This window comes from Dermacentor silvarum, chromosome 1, assembly GCF_013339745.2.
Source record: "Dermacentor silvarum isolate Dsil-2018 chromosome 1, BIME_Dsil_1.4, whole genome shotgun sequence".
Lineage (NCBI taxonomy): Eukaryota > Metazoa > Arthropoda > Arachnida > Ixodida > Ixodidae > Dermacentor > Dermacentor silvarum.
In genome coordinates, this window is record NC_051154.1 from 166,434,856 (window position 1) to 166,452,502 (window position 17,647).

Below are 17,647 nucleotides of genomic sequence, written 5' to 3' on the forward strand. Positions count from 1 at the left end.
AGTGAGACGACTTCGGTCCGATCCCCAGTATTGGGCCGCCGAAGCGGCGGCAAAACGTCGGCGATTCGCAGAAGATCCGGAGTTACGAGCCCGCGAAACTGAGGAAAAGCATTTCAGCGACCAGAAGCGTCCAGATACTTCAATGACCGAGTGTTCGTTGCCTCTTGGGCTGTCGATGATTCCGGGGTGATCTTGCGCAAAACGGGGCCGAGTCTCGAAGCATAACCTCGCAAAAACTTGGTTGAACCGAGATAAAGATAGGTGGGGTCGCCAGCTTCGCTGTTTACCCAGTCTTCCCACCACTAGTGTGAAGTTGCCCTTAATTTTTATTTTTGTATTTACCTACACCGCTTCCGAGAAAGGACACCGAATGGGAGGTTGATCTGATATGAAGACGTCTAAATGTGATCATTGTATTTTTCAGAAATTCATGTCCCACCCTCTCCTCCACCTCCCGACCAAGGACACAAAAACCAAGTTCAAATGGCTTGATATGGGCAAGCTACGAGAGAGGGAGAAGCGAAGAGGGAAAGGTAGGGAGGTTAACTAAGGACGTGCCCGGTTGGCTACACTGCACTTGGGGAGGGGGAAAGAATAGATAAGAAGATGAGAGAAGGAAAATAATACGAGAGATGGACATTATGGAAAGCGGGATACTCCTAAAACGTGCTTCAACGTGAGGTTAAGAGTGACATATCTTCTTTGGTAATGCCGACTTATATTCGTAAATTGTTTGTAGGTTACCGTCAAATCGACCGCGACAGCACGCTCCACCGCATTCCAGATGCAACTTGAGCGTGTTGTTTGGAATACTGTGGCTCTCCCATTGCCTGAATTTCCATCTGCAATTTTATCAGAGGTGTAAACTCATCCACGGTTAGAAAAGCTTCGCGCAGGTGGCAGTAATTTGCAGTAACGTAAGTTGTCCAGTGAAAAGGAGTTACACTTCCGCAAAACTTTTTACCTTTGTCGCTCTACGACATACTGCAGGGTATTTTACTATCACTTGCACGAAGTATTGTCACCTTCAGTAAAATTTATACATGCATAAAATGGGTCGTGCAGCAGTACGAATGTTCAGTTTCTATGTTCGCCTAGATGATGCAATGACCGCATTCAATCTTCTCTCAACCAGGCGTCCACGACGACGGCCAGCGCCACGCCAAAAATGCATTGGAGGTATCTTCCACGTAATTTCGGCGTCAAGCACACAGTTGTGGCAGTGTGGAAGCAAACTGTGTTATAAGTTAGAAAAAGTCAAAGTCAGCGGAAATCCGGCTGTGACTATTGTTCATTGACTATTACACTGAGTAGGTGCAGACGTGGTAGCTTGTTCACGGGATTCTCTGAGAGAAATAACGAGATTCTTATCAACCATATTTATGCGCGATTTGCTTTTCGACGCAGGAGAGGAAAAAAAGGCAAGGTTAAAAAAACAGGTTAAGAAATGGAAAGAAAGAAAAAAATAAAGGAAGAAGAAAGCAGAGATAAGAATGATAGGAACTGAGAGAACTTATTCAGAGAGGCGCTGCTGGGACAAAACTCAGCAAGGTGGATCACCGGCATAGCCTTTGTACTTGCCCCTACCTGAAAACACAAGTCGGTGCGGTAATGGCCCGAAATAATTGAATACGGCCACTTGTATTGAAAGTTATGATGTAAATGACTACCCGCCTATAGTCGAAAGACGCATGACTGCCTTAACGTGTGAACACACCTTTTGTGCCGGTCCTATTCCTGCCGTCTGTTGGATGTGAACAAACTTCAGCTCATCCGAGCTTTTCCACTTCTACAACCATTCAGTGTAGTTGTCCCTGAGCCCTCAGTATGTATTGTAGCACAGAGTCGGGTTGTGATATCTGTGTTATCTCAATTCTTCTTTATGCCAAGCTTTTAAAGTCATGCCTTATAGTGATATATATAATATCCTAAAGACTTATAGTCAACGAGCTGACAATAACAATCTATAACTTTCTGTTGAAGTTGCTCTCCTTCTCTTATGACAAACGTCCATGTGTACGTGACAGGGTGACCACTTTTTGTAGCGTATTTTATTTGTCATGACTTGCTCTTGCGACAGCTAGTTTCGATTGTGGCAGCAGCATTAGGTCACGAACATAAATGGCATAGCTTTTGTCTTGGTGTTTCATACAGAAGTCATTACCTGTCCAAAAGGGGAGAAGTAAGACAAACGTAAAACAGCGAATAAAGGTCGGACTCGGAAACAGAGAAGGGGAAAGCAAGGAAGTAAGTGCAGAAATACACTGGATAGCTGGGGAAATGACGTAGGTATTTCGGGCAGAGAGTTGTAAGAGATAACAACTCAAACGACCATGGTACAGTATAGGTATTTTATGGAGTCATTTTAAACGCCGCTCGCTGTACAAGCAATGCTCGCCGGCTACAACTTGTTCACGCTATATATGAGATTAATATTATAATAAACTCGTAAGGGATTTAGAAGTAACATTGTAGAAGGTAAAACTCAACATGGTAGATTTTAGTGGACATGACGACAACCTTTGGGGAGCCTGTTGAGTAGTTTCAGGCAGTTCGTAGAGTCGACTACCGTACATACGCGTGCGCAGTTATAAGATGCAGTGATATCGTAGTAATTGCAGATTATAAGGACTTATAGGTTGTTTTGTATTGACGTCATTGTGGCGACCAGCTTAGGATACTAGCACGTCGAGAAGCTGCGTAAACAGGAAACGAGACTACACGACAGCACAGGGGCAGCGTCTTGCACCGAGGGACAAAAAAACGATAACAATCATCATACTGATAAAACTGTCACCATCAAAAAGCAATACGATGTACACGTGATGCTATGGTGCGCTGACGTCATCGTGGTCGCCATGTTTGGGTACTGGCACGGTGAGATGGCGGGATGCGTCAGTGATCTCATGCACAAACTGTCTATAAAAAGGTGAGTGTAGGAAATCATTTGTACGCATACTTTCGAAGAAATCTCACATGATCCTGCTTACACAACAGCGCTCTTTGTGGGTGGGAAACCTTATGACACAGACAACTTTCGAACCAAGAGTCGAGAGAAAGCGTGATATCGCTCACATGTCTTTAAATATTCAGTGGCATGAGCCCCTTCGGTCACGAGGAGGCTGACACTATCAAGTTAGGAGCAGTACATGCCCTTGGTTGAAACGGATGCTATCACATTGATACAAGACGAACTTGTCAAATGAAGTACCGATATAAATTGGAGCGCGAACAAATCAAAATAAACTAGATATGTCTTTGTACTTCAACGTTTGCCAGTGTGCGTTATCTTGGCATGATTCGGGCTTGGAGGCTGAGCTTGCGCTATACGGTGCGATAGGGAACGCAGCAACGTTGCCTCGTGTACCTAAGTACCTGGACGTAAGTGGTCTTCTTTGTCCGCTGACGCTTCACTTTGTGTTGGTGGCGTGAGAACAGATAAGAAGTATGTTTAGCATCTTGCAAATGCGAAAAGGGGAGACTAAATGCGGAGGACACACGCTGCGCCCTTTTATGGACTCTAGCATGTGTTGTCCTCCATCACTTTCTGGTGTATCGTCGGTTACACTGGTAAAACTTGTCACTGTGGCCTCCTTTTAGCTTCAATCATTAATCGCACGACTCCGTGGGATCCTGCTTATCGGACGGGAGCTAAGCATCCTAAATGTGATAAATATGATTAGGACTGCAGCAGGTGTCATGATATCACCTCTGCACTGTATAGCCCGCCTACCACAGCGTGATGAGCGGTTACAAAACTCGGACGCTAAACGTATTCGTGTGAATGAAGGCCGCCTGCTATTAGCGTTTAGGTTGAAGGGAAAATAGCATCTTAAAATAGATAGTGTAATTTATACTGACTACCAACGTAACGCAATTCGGTGAGCCTAGGTAGCTGTCACAGCTGCAGACGTTATATCAGTGTGCAGTGCGTTGTCTTCGGAAGCACCAAAGCTGTTATAAAAGTGAGAGATAAAGAAAATGAAGAGGAACTCCAGATTTGTGGAGCTAGGAAGTAGCATCAAAAACGTTTGATGTAACGTGAGAGGAAAGCGGGGAAACAAAGGGTGGAGAGAGGCGGATGACAGGGCTAGAGGGGGGAAAGGGAACAGAACAAAGGTAATGAAGAGAGACGATGTTATGGTTCCAGTTTGGTAATGGTCCCTGAACTGCCTAGCAATTGATCATGGCTCGTCGGAAGGAAACCCTTTAGGAAAAAAAGCCTAGGTTCGGAAGAAAAGCAGAAATGGAGCGGACATGGCACCAGAAATTGAAGGCGAGGTAGTGATAGGTATAGCTGCAGCAAGATGGAGAAAATGCCCAAGATAAAAAAAATCAGTTGCGAGTACAAACAATGAGAAAGATAGACAAACAACCTCGAGGGGTTGCTTCTCAAAAAAGAAAGAACAGAAAGGGATCAATGAGAAAAATGCTGTACGGCGCGTGACCAAGCGTAAGTGCGCGATGGGCGTGCACTACACAGGCAGAGCTCGAACCCGTTAGTTATATTTGCTCTACGAGCTCGGGCGGACGCGCGCGTGAGTGGGTCAGAAGAAGCGAATGCGTGTGTGACACGGAATAAAAAAAAAATCACGTCCAGTTTCTCACAAAAGGTAGAACCAGGGTCGAACGTAAGTTCTTGAATTTTATTGCAACGCGCCAACGGGAGCGACCGCAATTTTCCCACACTCGGACGGAGCTTTCAACTGGGAAGGGCGCAGGCGCGTTCCAGCCGTGGCACTAGACACGAGTAGTACGCGCAGCACACAAGAAGCTCCACCGACAGCAACACTGCGTCCAACAGAAGAGTATGCACTCTTTCCGATCCATTTTTTTTCCTAGGCCATTTCGCGATGTCCGATAGCAAATACTATGGTGATGGAATTGTCATTGCTGCTTGCATTGTAGCAAATGGCGACAAAATGGTAAGCATGCAACACCGCGCCAAGGCAATGGAGGGATCTCGCAGCCCTGAAGCGTATGCAGTCGTGGAACAGCGCAAACCAAACGGGAAAATTTGAATTGGCAGCAATGGTCAGAGAGCCTTCATTGATTCAGATAAGTGGAACATTAGCATGTGGTTGAATTCAATTCGCCGAGCGATGTAGTGCTACCATTTGCATTCCACCGCGTGTTTTTCAGCATATATTCGAAATTGCCTGCATATAGTCTGTTGTGGAAGAGCGACGCAAAATCAGAACGTAAGTAGAGTATAGTCCGCTTTTAAACGAATGGCGCGGTTCATGCTTTTAGGGCTTTCCAGTTGCGCGTGCCGGATGAATTGGACGGTCGGTTCACTGCACACTCGCTTAGAGACTAACTAGCGCCTGATCATCACCTACCTCATGTCGTCAGCTGCACAATCAGGCTCTTCCGAAAAATTTGCTCATGCTCCGCACCTGGCGTCTTCTCTTAGCAGGCGTCTGCACTGTCTACGTGTGGCCACATCCCTATCCCATCGCGTTTCATTCGTTCTTCATTACACGAAATTGTGTGCCACAGCCTCCAGTCTTTTGTGTGTCGCTGTAGCCGCTTTAGAATACCAAAAGGCGGATGTTCCCCACGCAGATATTGAACCATGCTTCCATTGTGAGCACGTGGGCAAAATAAGTGAATTTCTTAAAGGGTAGATAAGTGTTTTCTATAACAATATCTGGCCCTGTTTTTCAACACTATAGGTTACATGGCATGGGGCGCCTTACCCATATACGAGTATGTCTTATTATGAATGCATTGGAAGCGGCTTAAAGGAGTCAGTTTCCTTTACAGGTGCAGAGCAACCGAGCGGATGCATTTGCTTTTGATATGCTTGCGCAATACACGTAGCCACGTTAGGGTCTGTGTACAGTCATCTGGGCGCTTAAAACAACACACAACACCAAGAAGCACACGCTTCGTTATTTCGATTCTACAACTTTTGTTCTGACAAAAAGAATCGCCATTGGGTTGGACGTACTTGATTCATAGTAATCCCAGTTTCCAGAAATGCGGAATCCAAATGGGAAATGGCAATGACATGAAATGCGTTGCGGTTCCAGTTAACAGTTGTCCGCATTGCATCGTTACAAAATGCGGAAGCATGTTACTGGAACAACAGCGTATTTCGCTGCATATTATGAACATTTATTTATAGAAATCGGTGAAAAGCACGGAGTTTCAGGCAAAAGCAATCGGCGAAACCCACCAATTGCGTTCGCTGTATCGTGAATCAAAGATATATGCAGCGCACAGGAGAAACGACGAGGGGAAAAAAAAAAAAAGAAACGAAACGGCACGAAGCGCTACTTTCAACAAAGTTTAATATCCCCTATCATTAAACTTTGTTGGAAGTACAATCGAACCCGGATATATCGAATACGAAGGGGATCACAAAAAAATTCGATATATAGGTAATTCGATATATAAAATAATAGACCCTGAGGCAAACGGCGGCTTACCGATTGGTGCGTCCGAGGGCCACTAAGTTACAGCACGCAACTCGGGAAAAAAAAGCCAGCACACTTTATTTACCTGCAAAAAGATTGCTGGATCACTTTGAACTTCATTTTAAGTCCAAGTTGATGGTTTTTTTTTTTTACACTTGCAGCGCCCATCGCTAGCAGAAAATGAACTCACGAATAGGTACTCAACCCACATGACGACGACGCCACGAAAATCGGAAAGAAGGTAGCTAGTTGACGTTCGAGTTATCATGCGGACTAGCCGAACAGCTCGACGGGGCTCAAATGACTGCACACACGACCCACGCGGCTCAACTGAGTGCACATTTGCTTCTCCACCTCCAGGTGCCAGAAGACCTCAAAGTGCGCGAAGAAGAGCACTTTGAAGTCTTCAGCGTGGCGCCGCGTTCGACATATCAAATGTGCTGTTGAACGGGTGTTCTATATACGCGTGCACCAGCCCTATACATTTCCATGTGATTTTCAAGGGGATTTTACAGCTGTTCGATATACACAATAATTCGTGATATGTGGGTTCGGTATATCCAGTTGCGACTGCATACCACTGCGTCCCGTCTCGTTTTTTTTTTTTTTTTTCATGTCGTTTACCCTGTGCGTTGCCTATCTTGGATCATGCATTACCAACATGCCCACTTGTACATTATTTCACGTTGTACATTGTACACTTGTACATTCTAGAAGATCTGCCGCGTCGGGATCACGCCTGGCCATTCCCTTCGTGAGTCGGTGGTGGCGCAGGCATTTGCCACCACGAAGTATGACCAGATTGTGCTTAACGTCATGGCGGTGGGAGCGCGAGCGGTGGTGTCTCGTACGGCGTGCTGCTGCGTGCCTCGCTGCACCAGTGTATGCTTAGAAAGCCGGCGAACATTCGAGCATAGGAGAAAAACGTAGCAGTTTAAACTAGTAGGCTCTAGAACATCCTCTACACTGAAATGATAATGGAGGAAGCAAGACCACTAGACCGGCGAGCGATTTGGCGAACTGGATATCGGAAGCGAAAACGCCTATCCCACACCACAGATAAAGCTTAAACATTCACGTTGCAAGCTCGTAACCTTTCTGTGAGTTTTATTTTATTTTATTTTTTATTTCTTTTGTGTATTCTATTGAAATGACTGCTTAGGAAACGATATATATGTGCTACTCGCTTTCAATCGTAACTAGATATTTCTAAATGCAGACCTCCAACACATGCCTTGATCCGCCCGATTTTTTGGTAATCCCCTCGTTTGGGTAGGTGCCACTGTAGTTAAGGTGTACGTCCTTATTAGTTGGTAGTGTCCACTGTGAGAGCTTGCTGGTGTCGCAGTCAATGAGTGTAGAGCTGGAGGAATATATATATATATATATATATATATATATATTGTGTGTTGTTTGGCAGTTGATCTTTCCAGGTTCCGCCTGCATATGCCTTGCCATGTTGACAAGAAATTAGGCGTCCTGCAGTTACAACGTATATATATATATATATATATATATATATATATATAGGTTGTAACTGCAGGACGCCTAATCTCTTGTCAACATGGCAAGGCATATGCAGGCGGAACCTGGAAAGATCAACTGCAAAACACAGCATATATGTACGTGCGCAGACACTGATAAGTCAATAAGCATGGAATTACTTCTTGCTGGGCTATTTGGAGAAACATTGGCGTGAAAAGACGCATGCAGAAAATAGGGCACTCATCAGCAGCTATTCCTTCTGTATGTGTGCCTGTTCGCACCTGTCTTCCACGGAATATGGAACATGTATACTATGCTTGTATACTATGTGCTACACGGGAGCGCCTGACAAATGGGAGGTAAATGTTAGTTTACAGGGTGAGAGATACAGGGAAGCGACGTACGGCTTCGCCTTTCATCCGCCATTTTCGAAGTTAACTTAAATAATGCGCCTTATGCTTTCAGGTGTCTATAAGTAGCGATAACGGAACATAGTCCCCTACGTAACCTCTGCGTTCCTTGCACATGCCGCCCCGAAGGCCGCAAAGCGCAGCTTGGCACGATGAAAAACAAACGGCGGTGTTGTTGCTCGCGCTTGAATGTCTGGCCGCTACGAGTTGCCAAAATTGTATGCGTATAATAAGCGCATATATGACAGCAGGGAGGTGAAATAAAATTTATCGGGCCAGCGCAACTCCGCTTCCTCGACTGTGATGTTTAGAGAGGAGACATAAATCACCCCGCACATGAACCGTACCTTACCGCCTATTCGAGGTTTCTGCGCCGAAGACAGATGGTAGCGCGGATTCCAAAGTTCCCCGCATCCGAAAAGAATTTCCACGAGCCTCACTCGATTTCACCGAGCCGTGTTTGTATTCAACTGCTGGCGCGGGCTCCCTGCGGTCTGGAAGCCAAAACATGGATCAAGTATAACGTCGGAAAGTGTTTCTTCGTGGGTGCAAGGAGTAAGAATAAAACTTGTCTGCGCTTGCAATAAATTCTTCGAAGAGAGTCGCGAAATTTTATTACCGTTTCGCAGAGCTCTGTTGCAAAAGGGAGCGCAACAAGCCGCAATATATAGCATTGCGAGTCAAGAAAGCAGCTACATCGACGAACGATCACAACATTGACTATAGGCTTGGTAATACCGGCGTATAATAATGTTATAAAGGTCTTACGGCGGGTAACGCGGTGGTGTGTCCTTCCATTGTGGTGCGGGGATATTGGCTGAACAAAAGGGGAAAATCCTGCTCACTGCACCAAACTGCCTAGCGTGAAGCCCGATAATTTAACAACAGTAAGGGTAGGAGGCAGTAGGGAACAACGGAGAAGATAGGGAGAAGAAGAAGAAGTTCTCCGAGGCGCTGGCCCTGTTATTTGCTGCTCGCCTTTTACTTCAGTTTTACTATTTGTTTACATTGTGCCTGGACTTCATTACTCAGAAATTGAGTGAGAAGAAGTGTAGCGACCTACGAGCCCATTGAAACCAGGTACGAAGCCTTCACTACCTTCTCCGTCGGAGTGTCTCCAACCGCTACGGCGGTAGGCAGCCGAGAACGGCGGCACGAGCCCTATGACCGCCAGCGTGTTTTGAGGCACATGAATGCAACGCAGGAGCGCGTCCAAGATTCTGCCAACGTGCATCATGCGAATGATATCACCAGGCCAGCAGGGCTAGTCCTTGAACATCAAGGTGCTGATGGCCCGCCTCCGGTGACCATGGTGGAACCCAGCGAAGGTGAGAGCAAGAGACCTCGTCTTGAGGAAACTCAGAATCAAGATAACGACAATACTTCAAACTATGACTTAAGCGATTATGAAGACATTGAGTGTGATGAAGCGCCTTTCACATCTGTGACCTACAAAAAGAAAAGAAGTGAAGGAATCCCAGTGGTATTCCGACCGTCAGAAGAAGGGCACACTTTTTGGCAAGTGAATCCAAATCGTGTTTCCTCAGAAATTGTGTCGGCGGCAAAGGAAAAAGTGCAGTCGTTCCGAGTAAACGGAGACGGCAGTTTCTCAGTGTCTGTTGCCTCAGTGGCATCGGCGAAAAACCTGCTTTTACTACAGGAAGTAGCAGGACTACAAGTTAAGCCCTACATACCGGCTTCGTACACTCGAAATGTCGGGAAGATTCATCACGTGCCACTTCAATACACTGAAGGACAACTGCTCGAGTTTTTGAAAGATTTTGGAGTAATATCAGTCCGCCGCCGAGCAAGATACTATCGTTTGGAGGATGGTACAGTTAAATCCCGCTCTTTATACACTGTAATCCTTCACTTCAGAGAGGGACAAGCCTATGCCTCAGAGAATCCACTTGGGGTTCACCAGCCACCCGGTGGAAGAGTACCTTGGTCCTGCGTTGAGGTGTTATAATTGTCAGAGGTTTGGACACCTGGCAAAAAACTGTCGCGGATCACGTCGATGTAAAATCTGCTCCGAGAACCATGAGCACACTGAATGCAAGTCTGTACGACAGCCTAAATGTGCAAATTGTATGGGTAACCATACGGCTTCCTTCTCAGGATGTCCACAGAATAAGGCCGCATCTATGCTACGCAAACATGAAGTAATTCATGGGAAACAACCACGACACAAGGAGCCTCTTCCGATTCTTGATGCAGTAAGCCCAGCGAAAAATCGTCAGTTTACAGCAACTGAACAGAAATCAAAATAACCATCGTATGCGTCGGCACTAAAGCAACCAGCTGGGCAAGAGTCCCAGAGACAGCGGAGTCATCATTCCGCTACCACCACTGAAGACCACACATCACAACAATATCAGCGACCTAAGCTTGGACAACCTCAGCGACCCTCTCAGAGCACCCCTCAGCGAACCTCTCAGAACACCCCTCAGCGAACACCGCAAACGGCGGCCGGAAGATCGACATTCCAGGATAACACCGCGTCACTCAGTGTTGGACAGATGATTCTACCTATACTGTTTGCTGCAATTCGAGCAATTGTCACAGCTCTACCTCAGGCGAACAAGCTTCCAGAGGTAAAGGCACTGTTGTCTATGGAGCCATTAATGAATCAACTATCCACATCAGTGCTACCGGATGGCAATTATGAATAGTCGTTACGAAAATGTAATATTCCAGTGGAATGCTAGTAGCCTTCGATCCAAATCTGCTGATTTTCGCAAGTTAGTTGCACAATACAGCTTCCCTGTATTGTGCATACAAGAGGCTGGTGTACGTGATGATTTTCGTATTTCTAATTACATAACATATAAATCATCTCGTCCATCGGGAAACAGTAGAACAATGCTCTGCGTTCGAAAAGATTTGCCCTCTCACCTTATTCAATCAAGCAGTTCGGATTTTCCTGAATACGTTGCCTGGAAAGTATATCTCGCAAAAAAATGTATAACAATCGTAAGCATATACCTGCAAGCATCGAGACGTATTACGACTGATGAATTGATTAACATTTTTAGCATCACAAGATCAAATATTTTCATATGTGGTGACTTTAACGCACACAACGTAACATGAGGGAGTAACCACTGTGATATAAGTGGGAATATCGTTCAATGCGCCGCGGAAATATGCAATCTGTCAGTATTGAATGATGAATCTGTGACATTTATGCGTGGATATCGCTATGCCAGTTGTATAGACGTAACACTATGCTCTAATGATCTTGTTACCGATACTGGGTGGACAACAGACGCAGAAACACGTGGAAGTGATCACTTCCCAATTCTTATATCACATTCACGGTTAAAAAGCACTGCGAAACGAAGATACGTGGATATAACAAATTGGCAGCTTTTTCGTCAACACTTATCTAGTCGAGTTGATCGTGAAACTGACGTAGAGACACTCACATCAGTTATACAAGAAACAATGAAATTGTGTACGAAGCAAGTGCCCATTCCTGATGAATACGCATCAGTTGATGGAGAATATGAACACTTGAGAGCTATAAGAAGAAGAGCAGAAAGAGCTTACCGCCGCAGTGGAAATATAGAAGCGTATAGAAATTCGCAGCAAGTCCACTCAGTCATGCGAAGACGACTACAAAAATTAGGGAAAAAAAGATGGCGTGAATATTGCAATACGTTGTCTCCCCTGACGCCAGTTCCTCGAATATGGATGACTATTCGTGTATTAAGCGGCCCTGTTGTTCAAACACAACCATTTCGTGCTCTCTCAATAGCCAGGGATACTTCAGAATTAGAGATTGCTGAAGAATTCTGCAAGATTATAACTCGAACAAGCATTTCTATTACTTTTCCTGAGTTTAAAAATTCAGTTAAAATGGCAAAACAAAAAATTTTTGCGTGTTTTCAATCACAGCATGTGCAATTAGACTATGAATTCTCTATGATTGAGCTAAAATGTGCACTTGCGTCTTGTAAGACAAAGACTGCTGCAGGTCCAGATTACATTACATACAGTATGTTGCAAAACATAGGACCTAATGGTCGATTGGCACTTTTGGAGTTACTGAATGACTTGTGGAAAAAGGAGTGTGATACCTATATCAGCACGTGTGATACCTATATTGAAGCCTGGTAAAACTCCTTTATCTCTTGAGTCTTTTCGTCCTGTGAGCCTGACGAGCTGTCTGTGCAAGGTCATGGAGATCTTGATTGACACTAGGCTGCAATGGTGGTGTGAGCAAACAGAAGTACTTCCAGATCACATGACAGGATTTCGAAGGCGGCGATGCACCATGGATGCAATTTTGGATATCGTCACCTATGTTGAACATGAACGAGCTAAGGGAAATGTCACAATAGCGGTTTTTTTAGACATTAAGCGAGCCTTCGACACAGTCAGTCATGCTCATATACTGTGTGGTCTGCTAGAACTGGGAGTCTCTGGAAGGACGCTACGGTGGATATCCAACTTCTTGAATGGCAGATCAATATTTATTCAAACAAGCGAAGGAAAAAGTTCCTCTCATGATCTTATTCAAGGAGTCCCACAAGGCAGTGTCTTAAGCCCGTTTTTCTTTAATTGTGTAATGGCGGACTTACCACGGAGACTTCCACCTGCACTACACTATTCTATATATGCGGATGATGTTTGTATTTGGGCCTCTGGTTCATGCGCTAGCCTTGTTCAATCAACTTTGCAGGAAGGCTTAAACATTGTGGACAAATTCTTAAAAGAAAGAGGAATGGAGCTGTCTTACAGTAAGACGGCTGTGCTACCATTTACCAGAGGATGCCTAAAAGACTTTCAGCTGTGCCTTAAGGGGCAACGTTTAGACATAGTAAAACAACACAAATTTCTGGGGGTTATACTAGACAGACAACTTTCTTGGAATGCTCACATTAAAACACTCGAAGAACAAATAAACTCAACAATAAATGTTCTTCGCCGCGTAGCAGGCACGACATGGGGAGGGTCGGTTTCTTCTCTACTGAAAGTGCATAATGCACTTATAAAGCAAAAAATAGCTTATTCTTCACCTGTTCTGCATGGAATCTCCCGTTCATCTGAAGAGCGACTTCAACGGTTAATAGCTAGGAGCCTTAGAGTATGCTTAGGTGTTCCCCGAGCAACCTCAAGTTCCTTAGTAATTGTAGAGGCACGTCATCCTCCATTCCCAATTATGAGGACGGTTGAAACCTGTCGACACTACTTTCGCGTTTCAGTGCAGCACAAAAGGCACCCACTAGCAATTACACTTATTGAGAGAGACAGGGCGAACATCAATACTGTGATTCAGGTGCAAAAAAATCTACTGCCACACAACGAATTTTGGATCTCAGATATTTCCTACCCTCCATGGCGATTTGTCGCCCCAAAAATTGAACTTTCGGTTGACGGAATTATTCGCAAACGAGACATGTTTATGCTAGCAGCCCAACAACTGGCGCTGTACCAGATATACTTTCGCTACCCTGGATATATTCAAGCGTATACAGACGGTTCTTGTCAACCAAATTCTTCTACAGCTGCCTTTGTCATTCCAGAATGGAACCGAATACAGACGTTTAAACTTTCTCACACGACATCATCAACTACAGCAGAGCTTTTTGCTATATTGTCTGTGTTACGATACATAAACTCAACGCAAAAAGGGAACCAATGGGCCATCCTTTGTGACTCACAAGCAGCTTTGTCGTCACTTCGTGGTGGCATCAGCAATTCCCAAAACATGGCGTTAGTTTATGAGACACTAAAGGAGCTCACAAAGGCAAGTGAAAAATCTCGCACAATACTGTTCCAATGGATACCTGGGCACTGCAATATCCCTGGGAATGTTGCAGCAGACATGGCTGCTAGACAAGCGCATATTAATACCGACACACACGGTCTCCCTGTAACGCAAGGAGAATTGCGGCACATACTAAGACAGATCTCAGTCCGTGGTTGCAAAGCGACATGGTTTGATCAGAACTCGAAATCTTCAGATTTGTTTCACATTGACCCTGCACTTCAATTCAAAATCCCGTCCACATTAAATACAACCAGAGCCTTCGAAACACTCATTCACCGTCTGCGGCTCGGTACCGCGTACACAAAACATTTTCTCCAAAAAATTTCGAGAGCTGATAGTCCGGAATGTACTTGTGGCCACGCGGATGAGGATGCACAGCATCTTCTGTTAGAATGTCCGCGACACGATACACACAGACAACGTTTAGCACGTTATTTAGAGACATTAGACCGCAGGGCCTTCAGCCTCAGGAAGATATTAGGTCCTTGGCCAACATATTCGTTGCAAAGACGAGCGGTAATGGCCCTCCAAAGATTTCTAGAAGCGAGCAATATTCTCGGAAACTATTGAAAAGAGTGTTTATCTGTGATAAACTCACTCTATGGTCAATTCGACACCTGGGTTCATGTAGTTTCCTTTAAATCGAATCCATGCTATCTTATGTGCCGTGATTTTAGTATAATTACGTGACCGGACTTTGTGTTTACTATAGTGCAGGTATGTGACTGAAATTTGTGTGCCCTTTTTCTGAGCGGACTTTCAGTTTTAGTGTGACATTACTGTACTTATGTGACTGGATTTTGTGTTTAACTTTATGCGCCTTCGTGACTGAACTTTGTGTTGCTGTGTTTCTGAGTTGACTTTCAGTATTAGTGTGGTATTAGTGCACTTATGTGACTGGACTTTGTGTTATTGTGATTTGGAGTTGACATTTAATTTTAATGCGTGTAGGTTCGTTCTTTCTTTCTTTGTTTTTTCTTTTTTTTCATACCTCTATGTGAAAAGGAGTAGCCGGCGCCAATTAAAGGCGCCAACATCTCCTAAAACCATATAATAATAAAAAAAAAACGGAGAAGATAACGTAACAGAGAGAAGAGGAGAAGATTTGGCATCTGCGAATGCAGAGGAAGTAGGCAGGCTGAATAACGGATATCCAGCTGTGCCAATAGTGCAGTGCTATTGAGCTAGAGACCGAGAGGGGCTGCCGGTGGGCAAAATACTCACTGCGCGATTAATTGGGCGAAATTTTCGTAAACCTTATCACGTGTTTGAGGGGTTCCGTGCAGCCTGTAACAGACGCTTTAAGCTTTCCCCTATATAACGAGGATAGCGATACGAGTCCAGCGCATGGATGGCATCAGTGCTTTGCCGTATAGCAAATTTAGTGGTTTATATTAGCAAGCCTGCCGTCTTACGATGACCTAGGTTTAATTGTAGGAATTGCAATGTACTCTTAATTGACGAAAATATTAAGAGCACAAGCAGATTAAAAAACGAAACGTTTATTTTGACACACACATGAAAAGGCGCCCATTAACGCCTGACAGATTATCGTTGTATAGGTTTACCGAAAAAAAAAAAACGGAATGAAGTCAGATAGCTGTAATTTTATCTCACTAATGGAGGTAGTATGTATGTGTTGCCCACGACAGTTCTTCGTAGAAAATACTAATTTATGATGGGGAACAATGGATCCAAATATTGAGAAAACATCAATCATTGGCGTGAAACGGCTTGTTCAAACGATTTAAGGTTTAAAGCAAGTAGTGCAGTGGCTATACAAGAAATCACGCAAACACAAGTGCTCCGGGATTTTTAAGCTATGTACCGATCGATCAAAGCTGTTCGCAAGTCGAGTCTGGAATCGAAAGCACCTGCTTTCTCCGAACGCCGCCCCGGCAGTGTTCGCGGCAGTGAAGCGTTTCTTAAAATTGTCCTAACTGAGCTCCGGGAACTCTTTCGGTATTCCTCGAAACCCCCATGATGTGTGTTTCGGTCTTGCACGTCGTTTTTAACAGCGGAGCTGTTAAAGCCGAGCGTTAGTCCGTAAGATGCGAACAGAAATTGTGGACCTATCCTGGCGGTAGTGCAGGGTCCCAGCGCAATGGCACAGACCCCTGTGAACTAGCAAATTTCAGCCTGGCTATGTCTAGCTAAGCATGGTTGGGACTATTTAAGCTTAGTCAGTCATCGATAGCCAATTGATAGCCAATCAATAGCTAATTAATAATCTATCAATGATCAATAAATTCCGGAAAATGCTGGGGATGACTTGGTAGTGCTTAGCCTAGCCCAAATACGTGGCCAATACCGATAGCCAATCGATAGCCAATCAATATCTAATGAATAATCGATCAATAATAAATAAATTTCGGAAAATTCTGGGGATGACTTGGTTCTGCTTAGCCTAGCCCACAAGCCAGGACTAGCTAGGTGCCCATCAGATCCGCTGTCTCTTTAGCATTGCACCAGTGCAAGCTACGCTAATTTTCACTATACGGTTACAGGGCTACATGTCAACGCAGCTTTCTTTTACGAGGACTTCATTAAGAGCAACACATTCGCGTGTCGGAGCTTTCAGTGGCTGAACGCCGCCCAAGACAAAGACAAACCTTGTTAGGAATGAATGAGTGAATGAATGAATGAATGAATGAATGAATGAATGAATGAATGAGTGCGGCGTTCTCCTGCTAGGAGCACGAGGTCACGGGTTCGATTCCCGTCCACGGCGGCCGCATTTCAATGGAGAATAATTGCAAAAACTTACGTCTAGTAAACCTGGGTTGTAAAAAGGAATCCGGAGCCCTCCAATACGGTGTTCTTAATAACCCATTGTGCTGTTTTTGGACATTAAACCTACTCTTTTATTGAATGAATGCTGAATGAATGAATGAATTAATTAATGAAAAAAAATAAGAGCCAGCGATTGAACCTAGTGCCTCTCTAATATGAGACGGATATCTTGATTTCCATTGCTGGTACCGTATACGGAAACAGGATCGAATACCCACAATGCAATGCGCCGTGCGTGCCACGGAGTTCTAGGACGACATAAAAATTTAAGGAAAGAAAAACAAACAAAAAACCGGAAAGCCAAACGGGTACAGACGCACCCAGTTAAAGATGGATAAGCAGGAAACAAAACTGGCATTTAACAGCAACGCTCTTACTGCGACTATAGATGTGGTGGTGAACGTCCTCTCGAGAAAGCGACCACCATATGACCACACCGAAATTTGAAAGAGCCATGGAAGCTAGGACTCTAGAGAGAGAGAGAGAGAGAGAGAGAAGTTATCACTCAAAAGAAGGGATAAAGTTGTTGTTGCATGGACTATCAAATTATTGCTAACTGGGATTATCCCCATTACAGGGAGACCAGTGCCGCGATTTTATTGGGATACGTTCCGCTTGATTATATGCCACACTTACGTCCCCCGCCAGCTATAACGAGGACCGAGTGTTGCTCTGACCGCTGACGAAGTGCAAAAAGCGGGAAAAGCAATAGCAGCGGAAAAGGCATTGATGCAAAATCACGGCCCGGAATGTTC